We start from the raw sequence: 17468 nt of genomic DNA, 5'->3' as shown, positions 1-17468 counted from the left end.
TATGAGCATCAATGACTACCACATGAAGGTGAAGAAGATTGCAGATGCACTTGCTTTCATTGGGTCGCCAGTGGAAGATGATGATTTAGTTTCTGTGACCTTGAATGGTCTAGGAAAGGATTATGCACAGTTCCGAACATCCATTTCCGTCCGTGAAAGATTTCCTGATTTTGAGGAGTTGATTGCTCTTCTAATTTCTGAGGAGCAGAGAAATGGTGGTGCATCTTCTTCAGGAGGAACTTCAAAAGAAGCTGTCTTCTACTCAAATGCTGGAAGAGGTAGAGGCAGACGTAGAGGAGGCCGTGGTAGAAATCAGAATATACAGCAAACTCAAGAAAACCAGTCCTATGGAGGAGGACGTGGTAACTCTAGAGGCAGGGGGAGCCAAAGAGGTCGTGGTGGATGGCAAAGAGGCCAAAATGCAAACAGTAATATTGAATGCTACTACTGTGGTAAAATGGGTCTTATGGCTAAAGACTGCTATAAAAAGCAGAATGACATCATGAATGGAAAACTGCAACAAGGGAATTATGCATCTTCTAGTAGACAGGGTGATGACAGAAATGAGCACTTGTTTATGGTGCAGCACATGAACAATTCTGTGACAAGTGTAGAAGAAAGCAATGATGTATGGTATGTTGACTCAGGTGCATCAAACCACATGACAGGTCATGCAGAATGGATGGAGGATGCAAGAAAAATGGAAAAACCAGGATTTGTGGAGACTAGTGATGATACTGCACATCCTATTGTGCAAATTGGAAAAATTCCTTTGTCTATGCAGGATGGGAAAAAGAAATACCTGTCCGATGTATTTCATGTCCCGAATATCACCAAGAATCTGGTTTCTGTTGGTCAAATGGTTGAGCAGGGCTTGCAGGTCAGATTTAATCCTCATGGATGCTTTGTTGAGGATATGAAAAATAAAGGTCGCTTGATAGCAAAAGGAAAGAAGAAGGGCAAAATGTCTACATTGGATGCAGACATGTCTGAATTGAGTGCAGCAATGTCTGCACATGGGACCGGTGTAGTTGCAGATATTGATATCTGGCATAAACGCATTGGTCATGTTAATGTACAGCGACTTAAATCAATGCAGGCCCAAAATATTGTGGCAGGTTTGCCTAAATTCAAGGTTGCAGAAATGCATAAGGTATGTGAAGCTTGTCAGTTTGGAAAATAGGCAATGAAACCATTTCCTAGACATGTTCAAGAGAGTGAAAAGCCATTGGAATTAATCCACTCTGATGTGTGGACTACTAAAGCTGCATCTCTTGGAGGCTGTCATTATTTTGTCACTTTTATTGATGACTATAGCGAAAATTTTGGGTGTATTTTATGAAAAAGAAAAGTGAAGTTTTTGGGCATTTCAAAACCCTTAAAGCTATGGTTGAAAAAGAAACAGGCCTACAAATAAAATGCCTAAGGTCAGATGGAGGGGGAGAGTACCTCTCAAATGAGTTTGCAAGGTTCCTGCAGGAGCATGGCATAAAGCAGCAATATTCATGCAGTCATACCCCACAACAAAATGGAATTGCAGAAAGGAAAAACAGGCATATTGGAGAGGTATCTCGTGCCATGCTCAATGAAAAAGACTTGCCAGATTTTTATTGGGCTGAAGCAGTTGCTACAGCAGTCTACATAATGAACAGGACTCCCACTGCAGCAATACATGGAATGACTCCAGAGGAGAGGTATACTGGTAGGAAACCAGATATTTCTCATTTGAAAATTTTTGGTTGCATTGCCTATGTACATGTGCCAGATGAGTTGAGATCCAAGTTGGATCCAAAAGTTGAGAAGTGCATCTTTATTGATTACTCTCTGCAGCAAAAAGGGTATAGATGCTATAACCCTTCTACTCGTAAGTTTACAGTGAGCAGAGATGTTGTTTTTAATGAGATGAGTAGCTGGTATAAACCAGTAAATGTGATTGATGATGTAGATGCACAAAATGGTAATGCTGCACAGAATTCACAGCAGCAGTCACAAAATATTAGTGGACCTAGAGCGTCCTCTAGCAATGGTTCACATTCTTCGCCATGGACAGGCAGATTGAGATCAGGAGAATCTTCTCAAAGTAATGCAGATAGTGGTATGCAGGTATCACGAAAAGGAAAAGAGAAGGTTGATTAGCCCATGTTTGATGTGAATGCAGGTCACTCTTATGTGGATGGTGAATCCAGTGGCTCAGAACAGAGCATTGATGATGAGTTGGGTATTCCTTCTATTGTTACACCTGGAGTAAGGAAGACCAGGATGTTTTGAGAGCACCTAGGAGTGAACCTACTTTGCGCAGGTCTACGAGAGCTAGGTATCCTGTGGATAGGCTGAAATATGATGGATTTACAGCCATTCACTATGCATACATGGTCAAAGTGATACAGGAACCAGAACCCACTTCTTTTGAGCAAGCCATGGGAAAAGAAAAATGGGAGAAAGCCATGGATGAAGAAATGGATGCCTTGGAAGCAAATGCTACATGGGAATTGGTACCTTTGCCTAAAGGTAAAAATGCAATTGGCTGTAAGTGGGTTTATAAGGTGAAGCACAATGCAGATGGTTTGGTGAACAGATACAAGGCAAGATTAGTAGTCAAGAGGTATGCACAAACATATGGCATTGACTATGAAGAAACATTTAGTCCGGTTGCAAGGATGGCAACTGTAAGAGTAGTCATTGCTATGGCTGCATCAAAGGGATGGTCTTTATATCAGATGGATGTAAAGAATGCCTTCTTGCATGGTGATTTGCAAGAAGAGGTCTATATGGAGCAACCACCAGGTTATGTGCATGCTGTTCATCCTGAGTTTGTTTGTAGGTTGAAGAAAGCCTTGTATGGCTTGAAGCAAGCACCTAGAGCATGGTCTGACAAGATAGGATAGTATCTTGTCACTATTGGCTTTCAGATTTCCAAGGCAGATTTCTCACTTTATGTGAGAAAAACAGAGAAATGTATTATGCTACTTGTCATTTATGTTGATGATTTGATTATGACAGGTGACAGTGATGAAGATATCCTTCATGTGAAAATGCTATTGAAGCAGAAGTTTGAGATGAAGGATTTGGGAGAGCTGCGTTATTTCTTGGGCATTGAGGTGATTAGATCACCAAGTGGGATACAGCTCTTGCAGAGGCAGTATGGATTGGACATGCTGTCCAAATATGGGATGACAGGCTGTAAGCCTATTTCAGTTCCTTTGGAGCAGAATGTGAAGCTGAGCATAGATGCAGGTGAGCTTCTAGAAGACCCTACTATGTACAGATGCATAGTAGGAAGTTTGATTTATATGACTATTACCAGGCCAGATTTGAGCTATGTTGTTGGATTGGTAAGTCAGTTTATGCAGGCTCCAAGGAAACCACATTTGGATGCGGCTAGACACATACTCAGGTATGTGAAGTCCACATTGCAGTATGGACTATTTTATGAGACTGGGGTTCAGATACAGTTGCATGGATACACTGATGCTGATTGGGCTGGTAGTATTTCTAATAGACGATCTACCACTGGATATGTGTTTTCTTTTGGGAGTGCTGCAGTCACTTGGAGCAGCAAGAAACACCCTACAATTGCCTTGTCGAGCACAGAGGCTGAGTGCAGGGGTGCAACAATGGCTGCATGTGAGGTAGCTTGGTTGCATAAGCTACTTTATGATATGCATCAGTCTATAGATGGGCCAGTTATCATTTATTGTGACAACATGAGTAGTATACACTTGGCAAATAACCCAGTCTATCATGCTAGAACAAAGCACATTGAGGTGCATTATCACTATGTGCGAGAGAGGGTTTTATTAGGTCTTATTGATTTAGTTTATGTCAGCACAGAGGATCAGGTAGCTGACATAATCACGAAGGCATTGGGCACAGAGAAGCTGCGCAAGTTCAGAGACTTGCTTGGTGTGCAGGAATTGGGATTGAGCTCGAGGGGGAGTGTTGAGATATTGAGCTCCACTCGTGATACGCCAGGGTGACCGTTGTGTATTTATATCACCGACTTGTCAGTTGCAGACGTGGTTGGTACACCGCCCATGAATAATAGCTACATGATAGCTATCCTTATCTACTCTAGTTCGTGGCTCAGTTAGTATGCCACCTTAGTTAGTTGAGTTTAATTTGAGACCCATACATAGGGTTCTTCTATTTCTTTGTACTTGAGTTCTTTTGGCTTACACAACTAAGAAGAGGAAAACTGTTTTCAGCCTCCACCCTTGTGTGTATTCCCCCATTGTGCAAGCAAGAAAGCTTCAAGTGAGACTCCTTCCTTCTCTCCCACAATCTTGACACAACTATCACTCCACCTCTCTTTGAAGCAACCTGTCAAGCATGAAATCCTATAACATTACCATTTTGAGCCTACTTCCTAGCCCTTCTACATCAACACACCATTCCTCCTCTATCAGGACCCCTCATTTGTAGTCCTAGTGTATCTTGCTTTGTAGCAACAACTTATCCTTCGTGTAAGTTCCATGGGATAGGCACTCATCTAGGAAACTGACATAATGTTAAGTTAAAGGAGAAAAAGATCCACATTTTTTTAGAAAGAAAATGGTCATTGTAAAATTCATTGGATGTTTCATCGAAAACCAAGTTCTCTCCTGTGCAAATGCAAATGACTAAAAGAAATGTATGCATATCACATATTCTAAATTCATTGGAATTGAACCAAACCTTGGATGTCTTGAGAAGAGGCATCTCTCCATGGCCTTGAGTTTGAGCTCCAATACCTAGTAGCACCTTAGAGTGCCTCTCTCCCTCTCCCTCTCCCTCTCCCTCTCCCTCTCCCTCTCCCTATTTACTTTATATTTGCCCCAAAGTCTTTTCTTTTTCTAGCTTGTTGGAACTAATATGGGTGCAACGGTGTTTTGAATCACTATGCATTTAAAAATGCATGAAGTAAAGTTCTAAATCTCCTATTTTATATTTACATTTGATGGCGTGTTTACATGGGTGACTTGAGTGTAAATGGTATAGTAATTAGGAATTTTAATATGCCTACTTAAGTGCATATGGCTTTAACATCTCTCCTCCCATTCTATTTTGTGTACATGTGTGCGTGTATATAAATATATGAATGTGTGCATGTGTGTGTGTCTATAAACTCTCCCTCTTTAGCACATATATACATGTATATGAATATAAATATATGAATGTGTGCATGTATATAAATATATGAATGTGCGTGTATATAAATATATGAATGTGCGTGTATATAAATATATGAATGTGTGCATGTGTGTGTGTCTATAAACTCTCCCTCTTTAGCACATATATACATGTATATGAGAGAGAGAGAGAGAGAGAGAGAGAGAGAGAGAGAGAGAGAGAGAGAGAGAGAGAGAGAGAGAGAGAGAGAGAGAGAGAGAGAGAGAGAGAGAGAGAGAGAGAGAGAGAGAGAGAGAGAGAGAGAGAGAGAGTGAGTGAGGGAGAGAACTAGAGAGAGAAAGCTAGAGACAGACTAGAGAATATAAATAAATAAATAAATAAATATATATATATATATATATGTATGTATATATGTATATATATATGTATATATATATGTATATATATATATATATATATATATATATATATACATATATATATACACATATATATGTGTGTGTGTGTGTATACATATATATACATATGTACTATGTGTGTGTAGATACGTTGTTGATAGTACATCCACAACAAAATGAAGGATCATATAGTTGCATAGATTATGATTGTTGGCATCCTTATTGTTGATTGTCTATCATCTTTTATGAGCTGATTCATGCGATGCCCCATTAGAGTTGAAGTTCTAACTCAGAGAAGCTTTCTTTCACCCCACATACCACACACACATTTTCACATGGAGATCCTCATGGGTGGCCCATCATAGTTAGCTTGTAAAGAAGGGAGAACTATAATTGAAAAAAAACATTTATATCAAATTGAAGTACCAAGAAACGATATCCAAATCTCATGTTGATGTAATGCTCATGGCATGGGAACCATGTTTGAAATAAAAGATACAAGAAACAAAGATGAACATCGAAACAATGGCTCTTGAAGAGGTTTGCTCTTGCATGTGTACTCACGAACATACTAGGTATCATGGAAGCTCCCCCCTCCATGAATGGTGAGAGAAAGAAATCCCCAAGAACTCCAGAATGAGAATATTTACAAATTTCAAAAGTTGTACAAAGTGGTCTAGCTCCCACTGTTTATATTAAACAGAAATTCTAGGCTTAGTGTAAATGACATCCTCCAAAATTTGTACATTACAAACCATCCCTTCCTAGTAAAGTTTTATCCTTAAAACTTGAAATAGGGAAAATGTACAATGGAAGGTCCAAAGTATCATTTCTCCAATATGTAGATCTTTGTTAAAGAAGCATCCACCTTAATGTGATGAAAATCTTTCATTGAAGAAGTAGAGACCAACACTGGATTTCCAACAAACTATAAGAAGCATGGCTAATCATATGAATATAGCCATAGCTTTGCATGGGTAGCTCCAAATTTGCACAAGTGAGATGTTATGATGAGGTAGATAATGGTAGGCATCCATTCCAAATAAAAAATTCCACTTTTGTTCTTCATGAAATGGGGGGAGGAAGACATTATCGGGACTTTGAGGTCACTTTTTGACCTTTTGGTGAAAGAATGCGCTCCAATGAGGAGACGGCTTCCATTATGTAACTTTTTTTGAAAATCATTTTTCATTTTAAAATTGTTAGTTTTATTGAAATAGCTTGAGTAATTGTTACTTTCTAGCAGTAGTAAAGTGGATCAATTGTAAGTTTTGCTGCGATGGGTTGGAGTGATTTTTATTTTCAATAGCAATGGTTTACCGTCACATTTTAGTCATTTCTCTTATTGAGGTGAAAAGAAGGTGGCAGAATCCTCCTATTTGAAATATTTCAGTATTCATTTCCTCCTCTCTTACATCCACTCAATAACCCTAGAAATTCCTCTTTGTTTTCTCTTCACTCCACCACATATTTCTGCTCTCCATCTTTCTACTCCATGGAGGTGTTATTCGGTGCCAAAAACCCAATGGTTCCATTGAGTCCATAGTCACTTATAATAGGCTTGATGAACAAGACATGTGGTTTTTCTTGACCATAACAAAGGGAAGTTGGACAAAAAAAGTAGAAGAGATCCTCAAGAGCCAACCCTTTCTTATCATATTGGAAGGGTTGGATAACAAGTTTTAGGCTTAGTAGCTCCAAGTAGAAGAGATCCTCAAGAGCCAACCCTTTCTTATCATATTGGAAGGGTAGGATAACAAGTTTTAGGCTTAGTAGCTCCAAGAGGATAATCAAAGAAAAGCACATGCATCATGTTTCATGATAAGAAGCTTCATCTTTAGCCCAATGCCTCCAATGTCCCTCCAAACAGAACAAACTATTATGCAATCTAGTTGTGTTTACTTTTTGGTATGAATGAAGGTTCGTATTTCTTATTCATCTTGCAATTGATAAGACCACATGATGTTAACAACCATCAAACCTCAAAGAGTGGTGGGATATATGGTAGATGTTCTAGATTTCATCCACACCTTTGTTGTCAGTGAGGAGCTTTACAAGGGGAGGACCAAAGCAACACTAGTTGAGAGAGGCATATTCTTTTATGATCATTTTTACATATCACCTCCCTCCAATGAGCAATGGGAAACCTTGTCTAGCCTTCTCCTTCCAGATTTAAGTGCAGAGAGTGGATGCTAGGAGGTTCAAGGATAAGTAAGAGTTACATGTGCAAACTTTTTCACGAGGTACAAAAATGCTAAAAGCCCAACATTTCAAGTAGGCAAAGCAAAATATTTACTTTTATGCCTATAGCCATTTTTGTGGACTTCTTCTCTAGCACTGAAGTCCGAACCTCAAGAACTATGTTCTTAGTAGTGAAGTGCCCATATGAGATAGCATCCTAGAGTTTGTGGATGCATGCTAGGATACAAAGGTACAAGATGGAACCTCTTGCAAGTTGCAATTAGATTCCATTGTCTGCAAATATATGATTGCCACTTAAATTTCATCATGATATTCTCATATAGAAGACGGTTCCATGTTTGCAAGAAGTTGGTTCCATTAGACCAAGACATAATGGAGTTTTCTAGAAATTCAAATACTAGACATTGATGTTTGACTAAATAGTGAACTATTGATCATTGTGAAGCTAGGGTCAATGTGCACATTATGATAATTAAGGAGAGACCGCACAATGAAGACATCCAACTTCCTACTTTGTTTAACTTCTATGTTAATGATAAAGAGGTGCATTGTTATTTGCATTGCCTATTTTGCTTTACATTCATATCTCTAATTACTCTATCTTGATGCCTACTAGGTCCCAACGAGAAAGAAAAATAGTGGTGCATGCAAAGAGATAACAAACAACATCATGCATTTGCATTAGAAAGCCATTAGTTTGTCTTTCACGGTTGTATTAGCCGAGTCCATTACACATGTCTTTTCCACATAAGAAACACACAAACATTTTAGATTCCTTTTGGACACAAGAAAGACCACTACCAAAAAATTGTAATGAACAAGTCTATCCATACGAATGAAAATCCTTTTTTTGCATATACATTTTCTCATTATAGTGTAAAATCATACAATATGATGAATGCATGAGCCATTGCAAAATTATGAGTCCCCTCAAGAGTAGGGGCCGAAAGATCGAGTGGCGTGGAAATGGCTGTGGCCTATGCAGCAACATTGTTGTGGGAGTGGGCTTGGGTTTGGTGGTGAGGTTGGGATTGTGATTGATGGTAAGATTGGGTTTGGGTTTGCAATTTGGGAGGGTTGATATCCAACAACATCCTCCATATCATGCCACAAAGCTTCCAATCTTGCCCCCCACCCCCCCCCCCTCCACCCCTTATGGTTGCTCATTCAATGATTGTGACCCACTCTCCACAACTGCCCTTGATTGTATCCACTCTTTGACTTTTATCATATCATCTTCAAATTGCCATCTCACCTGTTCATACTCATGCATGGCCGCTAACTAAGCTTCTTCAACCTCCTACCGTCTTTGCGCCGTCTCCTTGTTTGCTTCTTCTTCTTCTTGAACCACCGCCTCCCTGCCACATTAGGTATTGCGAGCTATAATGAATTAAAGGGAGGTGATCTTGAATTTTTTAACATCAAAATCAAAATACATTGTGCCAAAAATAAAGTTATAAAATGAGAGCTTTGATTAGAAAGAATAAGCTTGCATTGTAGAAACCACACACATTTGGAATATCAAATATAGTGTTGAGAATAAGAAATGCATTGAGGCATGTTGTCCACCATAATTAACATCTTGGGCTATTGTGGGACTTGCACAATCTATGCATTCATGGCACGTACAAGGTCCTCCTTATTAGCAAGAAGGCTCTCCTATGCAGCTAACAAGCTTACATGTGGCCCTTGAGACACGGTCCCAAGTTTATTCTCAATGACACCTTTAAAGAGCACAAACTAGCCTCAAAGGAGAGACATAGATACTTAATATCAAGGTCTTTTGTGGTAGCCTCTACCAATAATATTTGTAAATTAATATATATTTGTCTACATATCATATAGTATGAGACTCCAGTATTCCCTCTTTAATCATCAAACAAGATAAAAATTACATAGCACTAGTATCAAAACTAGGATAGAAGAAGCCAGTGACACAAACAGGCAATGCTCTTGATCAAGCACTTCTTGCTCATGATAGGAAATTAAAATGAGCTACATATTATCAATCCTCATATAAGGAAACCCCCTCAAAATTATGGGGTATGATTCATGTTAACCCTCAAACGATCAAGGTGGAAAAGCTGGAAAATCTAAAGCAGAAGACAATAACCCTCAAACGAACAAGGTGGAAAATGTGTAAAATCTAAAGCAATAGACAAGGCCAAGGCAAAAGTGAAACAGAAGATGAAGGCACGCCAAGAAGAATCTGGAAACACAAGAAGTGCAGAAAAGTCCTATATCAAGGAAAAAGGCGCATGAGAAAAAGTGCGAGTCTATACTGTTGTAAAAAAGCACAAGGCGCACCATGATTTATTTTAAGAGTGCCGTTCTCTCACATGTGAAATTTGTAAATGTAGATGGGTGGTGGAAAGAAAGCTAGGAAGATAGGAGAACAATGGGAAAAAGGGCCTAGGCCATGGCCGGCCATGTAAAAAAGGGGATAAGGGGATGACCGCCCAAAAGGGATTTAGGGTTTTGTATATAAAGTTGAAAAGTGAATGAGAAGCTCATTCTTGTGTGTGGCCAAAAGGAGATCTCTTATTATTATTATTATTATTATTATTCTTGCTTTCTTGCTTGAGCTTGTGCTTGAGAGAGGGAGTGTGAGAGTGTGAGGGAGTGAGTGTGTGAGGGTGAGGGACTAGGGGGAGGAGAAGCTTTCCATCTTCTCCTCTCTTATTCTCTTCTCTTCTCTTGCTTGTGGCAATGGAGCTTGGAGTGCGAAGCTTGAGGATGGAGCTTGCTTGAAGCTTGCACTTGGATCATAGAGCTACCAGAGTGCTCAGGAGAGGAGGTAACTCGATCAGACATGGAGATAAGCTCACTACACCCATAGAGATGGAAGGTGCGTCGGCTATGTGAGAGGTAGCCATTAGTGCTTGGCTTAGAATACTTGAAACAATAAGCAGTCCGTGGGTCTCGACGGTTGATTGCCTCTACATTTTGGTTCCATTGGGACCAATGGATTCAAGCCTTGAGTGCTTGTGCGCTTTGAATCGAGCATTGAAGTAGGGTTTTTCCTAAACCTATGCTTGAGGTAGGTAGGTAGGAAGCGAGGGAGTTTGAAGAGGTATTCAATCTCCTTAGCAAGTAGGTTTTTGGTTTTTGGACTTGGGAAAGCATGATGGAGTAGTGTAGGTATTTCCCTTATGATTTTTTCTTACATTTAGGAAGGATAGGAGCAAAACATTGGAGCACACAGTAGGGTTTTCTGTTGCCGTATAACAGGCTGAAATAGGGAAAAGAGAGGCAAAAAATGAAAATTTGGGTTAAATATTAGTAAGGGAAGCAAAACTAAGGTGAGCACAGGCCTGGGCAGGGTGATAAGGGGCCAGGAGTGGCAAGAAAGACCACATTTTGCATTGCAAGGTTTCAAGAGAGCTGGAGAGAGGGAGAGAGCTTCATTGCGTGGACCTGCTTTGATCTTGTCATCTAGGAGTTATTTGCCCAGTACAGGTAATTCCACACCTTCCCCTATATGAGTAGCTTGGATCTCGAGGTGCTCAGTAGGTAGGAAGGCCTCGATTGCTCGACACGACAAATTCTTGGAAGTCTAGCAAAAAAAATGCATCGCACTCGGCTCATCCAAGTGACGGCAATTATGGGGGTCGAGTCCCAGAATCGATCCTCAGAACACTCGGCCATTCGGCCCTTGGACCACTCAATCCATTCGGCCCTTGGTCAACTACACTTGGACGCCTTTCACTCGGCCCGTCTGAGCGAAGCATTCAGACCACTTGATACTCGGCCCACCTAACTCGGCCATTCGACCCTTGGCCCACTCAGCCAACCCCATTCGGACAAGTTATCATTCGTCCCTCGGTCCACTTGGCCACTCGGCCTTCAGACAACTCAGGCACTCGGCCCTCAGACAAACGCACTCAGACTAGTCGAATTTAACATTCGAACCAGTTACATTTGGCCCTCGGCCATTCGGATTGACTGAATCGGGCATTCAGCCCCTGCAATTCGGATCTATTGGGCCGAATTTGGATTTGTTTAAAATTCTAACTGTAGATTCTGAAACCAACCAGAGACCACGTAGAGCCAAAAACACATCATAGATCTATTACTAAACTGAAATCTAGAGCAAGTAGTTCAAAACTTGGCTACGAACGGTCCTTCAAATCGCATATGGTGGTTACCGTAACGGCCCTACAGGCCGGGGGGGACTGCCCCTCCCCCCCAACCCTCGCAGAGGGGGAGCTGCCCCCTCCGCACCTCCCCCAAGTAGGCTCGAGAGAAAACGCATGCCGTGATAGGTCCTCCAAATTAGATCCTAGCATAGTAATGGCTCTGCACAAGCATAGATTCTCACTTTCAAAATAGCAACCAAAATCCCATACCCAAACAAAGACAAAAAGAGACCCTAGAACCTCAATGGGCCAATCTAGCCAACAAGGGCAAAAAGGCCACACCACAAAAACACGTCTAGGTTACATTTAGATTGCATCTAGTCAAAGCATAATGGAACAACATCAAGCTACAACTGCAAGGATGACTAGACATGACAATCCTGACAATAGATGCACCTTGAGTAGCACTGCACTGACGATCCAAGACATCGATGGAGAATCCACATTTGGTCATGTAGTTGGGGACTCAAGGGCATTTGTTAGAAGGCTTAAATTTATAAGCCAAGACCTGGAAGATGAAGATATAATACCACCTACTTATCTTAGGGTCAAACTCACCGCAAAAAGAGAGCATAATTTCGATGCTCTCATCGATGAAGGGGCAAATTTTAATATCTTGACCTATGAAGCATGGACTCTGCTAGGCCAACCAGAGCTCACACTGACTAATACAGCTATTAGTCCATATGGGGGACACCCACAAGCACTCATAGGAAAGTGCAAAATCCTTGTAACTATTGAAACTGAAAGATTGCCTATCCTATTTCATGTCCCTCCAAATAGTGCTAGTTGTGGAAAGGAAACCCTCCTTGGATGACCCTTCTAAAGGGTGACCAAGTGTGAGGCCGACTATGTAGCATAGAGTATACACTTAACACTACCAGGATTGAGGATAATCACAACCTTTAGTAAGGGTGACCTCATCAAACCTTGAGGGAAAGATAATGAACATTTTAATATACCAGTCAAGTCTAGTAACAAGAGCAAGGACTTGTTGGAGGAGTTGATACAAGCATAGGTTGAACAATGAGAACCAATGAGTGAGGCCATGCTTGAAACAAGAAGGTCAGGAGACAATGCCAAGGACGGGCTTTGAACTTACAAATATCGTAGAAGACCCCAAAAGAAGCCCAAGCCTTATAGATGAAGGTATCGATGGAGAGCCAGCACAACGTGAGATGGATATCCAAAGCGTTGCTATGTGCTCAAGGGTATTACACAGGTAATCAATAGATTTGGATACCAAAACCCCCTGCTAAACCTCCTCTATTAGCTGAAGGTCATACCGTATCAAGAGCAAAGAAGCGCAGGAGGAAATCTAAATGAAAAGCCAAGTCTCGAGTCAAAAACATTGGAGTGACCAAGCCTCTCACGATCGAAATCAAGAAACCAAACGGGACTATGTCAAGGGTAGATACTCAGCCTAGTGTGCTTGATGAGCAGATATTAGATGTAATCATTGAGGGTAAGAAAAAGCCACTAGTGCCTAAGGAGCCTTTGATTTCCCAAGAGGATAACAGGCAACATAGGCACAACATTGCCCATGGCAAGGTTAACTGCTCAACAAAGCAAATGGCAAAATCATCTAATAGCCACGAGCAAATCTTCCAGCTAGTGTCAAAGCCACGTAGGAGTCCCAAGTCTCCTACACTCTCTTTCCTGAAATGGACACAGGAAGCACAATAGTAGTCGTCGAGTGCAGCTGCTCAAAATCCCAATCTCTATCTCCATCTTAGCTTTCAAATGTCCAAGAGGTGGGACATGACACCACTCGTAGCTCTCGACCCAAGGATATGCCTATGCAATCTAATGTGACTAGATCAACTAAGGCTCAATCTACACAAGTGAATGCTTAAAGGGAAACAAAAGACACACCCACTTGCGATCTACTTGAGGACCTTACACCACAATCTACTAAGAGTAGCCAGTCCACTGAACTAGCCATTACTACTTCCAATTAGGAATCGCAGCAATCACAGCCTTTGGCCGTGACAATGCTCCTTGCAAAACGTGTCCTTAGCAATTCAACCGTGGAAGAGGTGTCTCAATCAACATCCTCGACACCTTTAGCACTGCCAAAGCACCTAAAGCCTAGGCTTGAGGAGAAACCTCTCAAAGATGTGGCCAAGGAGATGGCGCCTCTGACCAATCAACCTAGCAAGGTTGTTCAACAGGTTGTAGCTAAGTCCCATGAGAACACACCAGAGAAAGAGAGTGCTAAGGCCCAACCAAGCACACCAACGGTTGACCTAGTTCAGGGTCCTAAGTCTTTGAGAAAGACACCTTCATTGCCCATGAATAAGAGGAGAACACAATGAACACAACAGCAGTTACAAGTGATTGTGAATGCCAAGAAGATTGAGACTAAGAGCACAGAAGAACTTGGGAATAAAGCATCGAGTCCACCTACTAAGGAACCCATTGCCATCTCCCCTAACAGCGGTGAAATCTCAGAAACATCAGTGTATTCTGATAAGTCAAAGAAACCATCACCATTAGTGGTTGCTTGCAACACTCAATCCACCGACAACAGAACTTGGATTGACCAATCAAGAGTAGATACAACATTGTTACAACATGGCGACTAATCTATACGAGTCACATCCAAGGAGAATCATGATGCAATAACAACAAAGCCTTAGGAGACACATGGAAACCTCGAGGACATAAATAATCCTAGAGTTGACCAATCTTGCTCATCTAGACCAGAGTCCCTAGCTATGCTAAAGCCTAGGGAAACTCCTAGAACCTTGCATGAGATAGCAACTGAGAAAGCCCTCATTGAACATAGAAGTGTCGGAGAATTCTTAACTGAGTTGGATGCTAAACTCAAAGTATTCACACGTGTCTACACCCTTGTGAACATGGGTGCATTCCCCAAGAAGCAGCTTGGGGAATATTTGCCATTTTCCCTATCCTAGGAAGAGTAAGAACATCTTGACGAGCACTATGATAGGTTCCTGCATGAACACATGCGACTCATCTCTAAAGAGAAAGCCGATGAACTATGCTTAACTGTGACATTCAATGATGTGCTTTGCCAACCAAATCTCTTAGAGATAGAGCAACAAAAGCAACAATTAGAGGGTTGAAGTCAAAAAAAAAAATATTGGTTTGAAAATCGCGTTACAATGGCCAAACTGGGAGCCCAAATTATGACGGTCTCAGAGGAGCGATTGGCCAAATGGCGGTCTCAAAGAGACCCAACCTATGTGGCGCCAACTTCCTTTCGAGGTACTGACTACCATTCGGGGTATAGACTTAGCCGAAACTAGCCAAGAGAACTCTCTGCTGATAAGCTTCTCATCACTGAGGAGGAGTTACATGTTGCCAGTAGACTCAGACAAGGTACCATGCTACTCGATGTTGCAAAATATCTATTGTTATTGAGTAAGCTGCCACGAGTACTGGATGGTGTGCCACACTCCAGTACAATCCTGAGTTCTACAATTGGTTTTTATCCTCACGAAGTGACATGGATTCGTAAATATGTACATAAATAAACAATGAGTTTTGTGACCCTGTATAGATAATATCAACACACACAAGCAATGATAGTCAAGCGCAGGGGGAAGAGTTGGGTTTGATAGGCTGAGCTCCTCAGGTCCTCCTCTCACCACACATCTAGAAGTCATGTGCCCATTCCTGCCTCTAGGTGAAGGGCATACAACCCTCATTACCACCATAGGAAGCCCTGACCAACATCTCTGATGGCGTAGATGGGGCACCGTCCCCTTCTATACACCTTTCCCCTTTTCGGTCTATCCTTCCAGGGACGAGCCCTGCTCCACTCCATGACAACCAATCCATACAACTTATCATAAGCCAAGATTTGCTAATGGCTAGAATACGCACCGCAGTCCAGTTAGGACGAACAACATCACGGGAGCCGTCCCTCTACAACAAACACTGCATGCCTTGCCGTGCCCCTCCTCATATGTGCTTGATAATCAACTATTTAATCCCTTTCATGCAAATAATTCTATCCTGCCTCAAAGCCTAATTCTATCCTGCCTCAAAGCCTCAAAGCACACACTGCAGTTGGCATGCAAGGAAGGTCTCCTTCATAGAAGGGAGCATAAGGCACAAGTGCCTCCACTAGAGCGATATGTGCCTACCCTTAAGCGGTACACACCAAAAAGAGGCCCTAGGAGACACCGCCCCGAACGCAGGCCAAAGACTTCCCAGGCCAAGTGAACAAAGGCTCAAGGGGGGGGGGGGGGGGGGTGGCAACCCCCGCCGTGCAGGCCCTCACTAAACGCTTAAGCACCAAGTGCTCGAAAGAGGAGAAGGCAGCTAGAAACAAGAGGGAATTTGACGAATTATTTAAAAGAATTTTTGAAACACCGCTAAAAGCAAAAATCACCCTTGCCCATCGCCCACATCGCATGGCCCAAAGCATGATTAGTGGCCACTTTCTCTTTCTGGGTCAAACTCTACACCTGGCACTCATGGCAACTATTACCTCAATTGTACCAACATCGCATGTTACAAAGAGATTTTGCAAAATCTCCAGTGTATCTTCCCATCTCAACAATTGTTCCTCCAGCAAAGAGGCTGGGACATAATCATCGCTATAATATCCAGTTTCACAGCCTTTGAATCTCGACATTTCTCGATCCAATTGAAAGGTTGATAGCCTCAACGTATTGCAATGGTTGTACTCATGTTATTCTTTTTATAAAAAAAAGTGGGAAAGAAAAGGAAAAAATAAAAAGAAAAGAAAATAAAATTAAAAAAAGAAAGGAAAAGAAAAAAGCACTCACAATCATAGCACGACACCTAGGGGTCCTCAAATTAGGTATGCCTAGTGACCTTGGTCGGCTGGCTCCATCCTTAGTACCCTAGCCTTCTACACATCCCCCACAATTGTTCAGGGCACATCAAGGGTAGGACATACCTAGGGAGCTTGCCTCGCCTATGGTTAGACCTGTCACCCTGACCCATTTGCACGATTCCTTTTTGCACTCCGCCTTAGTATCATTGCAATCGATCATGGTAAGCACCGCATGAATGGCCATGAAAAGTACACCGTACTTGTCAAGAAAACCCTAGGGAGCTTGTCTCGCCTATGGTTAGACCTGTCACCTTGACCCATTTGCACAATTCCTTTTTACACTTCGCCTTAGTATCATTGTAATCGATCCTAGTAAGCACCGCATGAATGGCCATGAAAAGTACACCGTACTCATCAAGCAAACCCTAGGGAGCTTGTCTTGCCTATGGTTAGACTTGTCACCCTGACCCATTTGCACGATTCCTTTTTGCACTCCGCCTTAGTATCATTGCAATCGATCCTGGTAAGCACCACATGAATGGCCATGAAAAGTACACCGTACTCGTCAAACAAACCCAATAGCTACCAGCTACTAAAAGTTCGGTGTCAATGTGTTCAATTATGCTACATCATGCTATCACAACGCAAAGGATGTCTCATACACATTCATGTGTACTTCTCCTCAACATGGACAACTTTGCTTCATCCACACATTGTTACGAGGAACCAGACCCGCAGTCTTCTAACTACGTAATATCTAAGTATGCACGAGCACTCACATCATGTTTGCATCGAAATATATACACAGTTTGGGTCCTCAAGTGTAGGACAATACTCTCAGCT

Source organism: Lygodium microphyllum, chromosome 6 (assembly GCF_053477565.2).
Source record: "Lygodium microphyllum isolate KBCC chromosome 6, Lygodium_microphyllum_v1.1.10, whole genome shotgun sequence".
Taxonomy (NCBI): Eukaryota; Viridiplantae; Streptophyta; class Polypodiopsida; order Schizaeales; family Lygodiaceae; genus Lygodium; species Lygodium microphyllum.
This window is presented reverse-complemented; position numbering follows the sequence as displayed.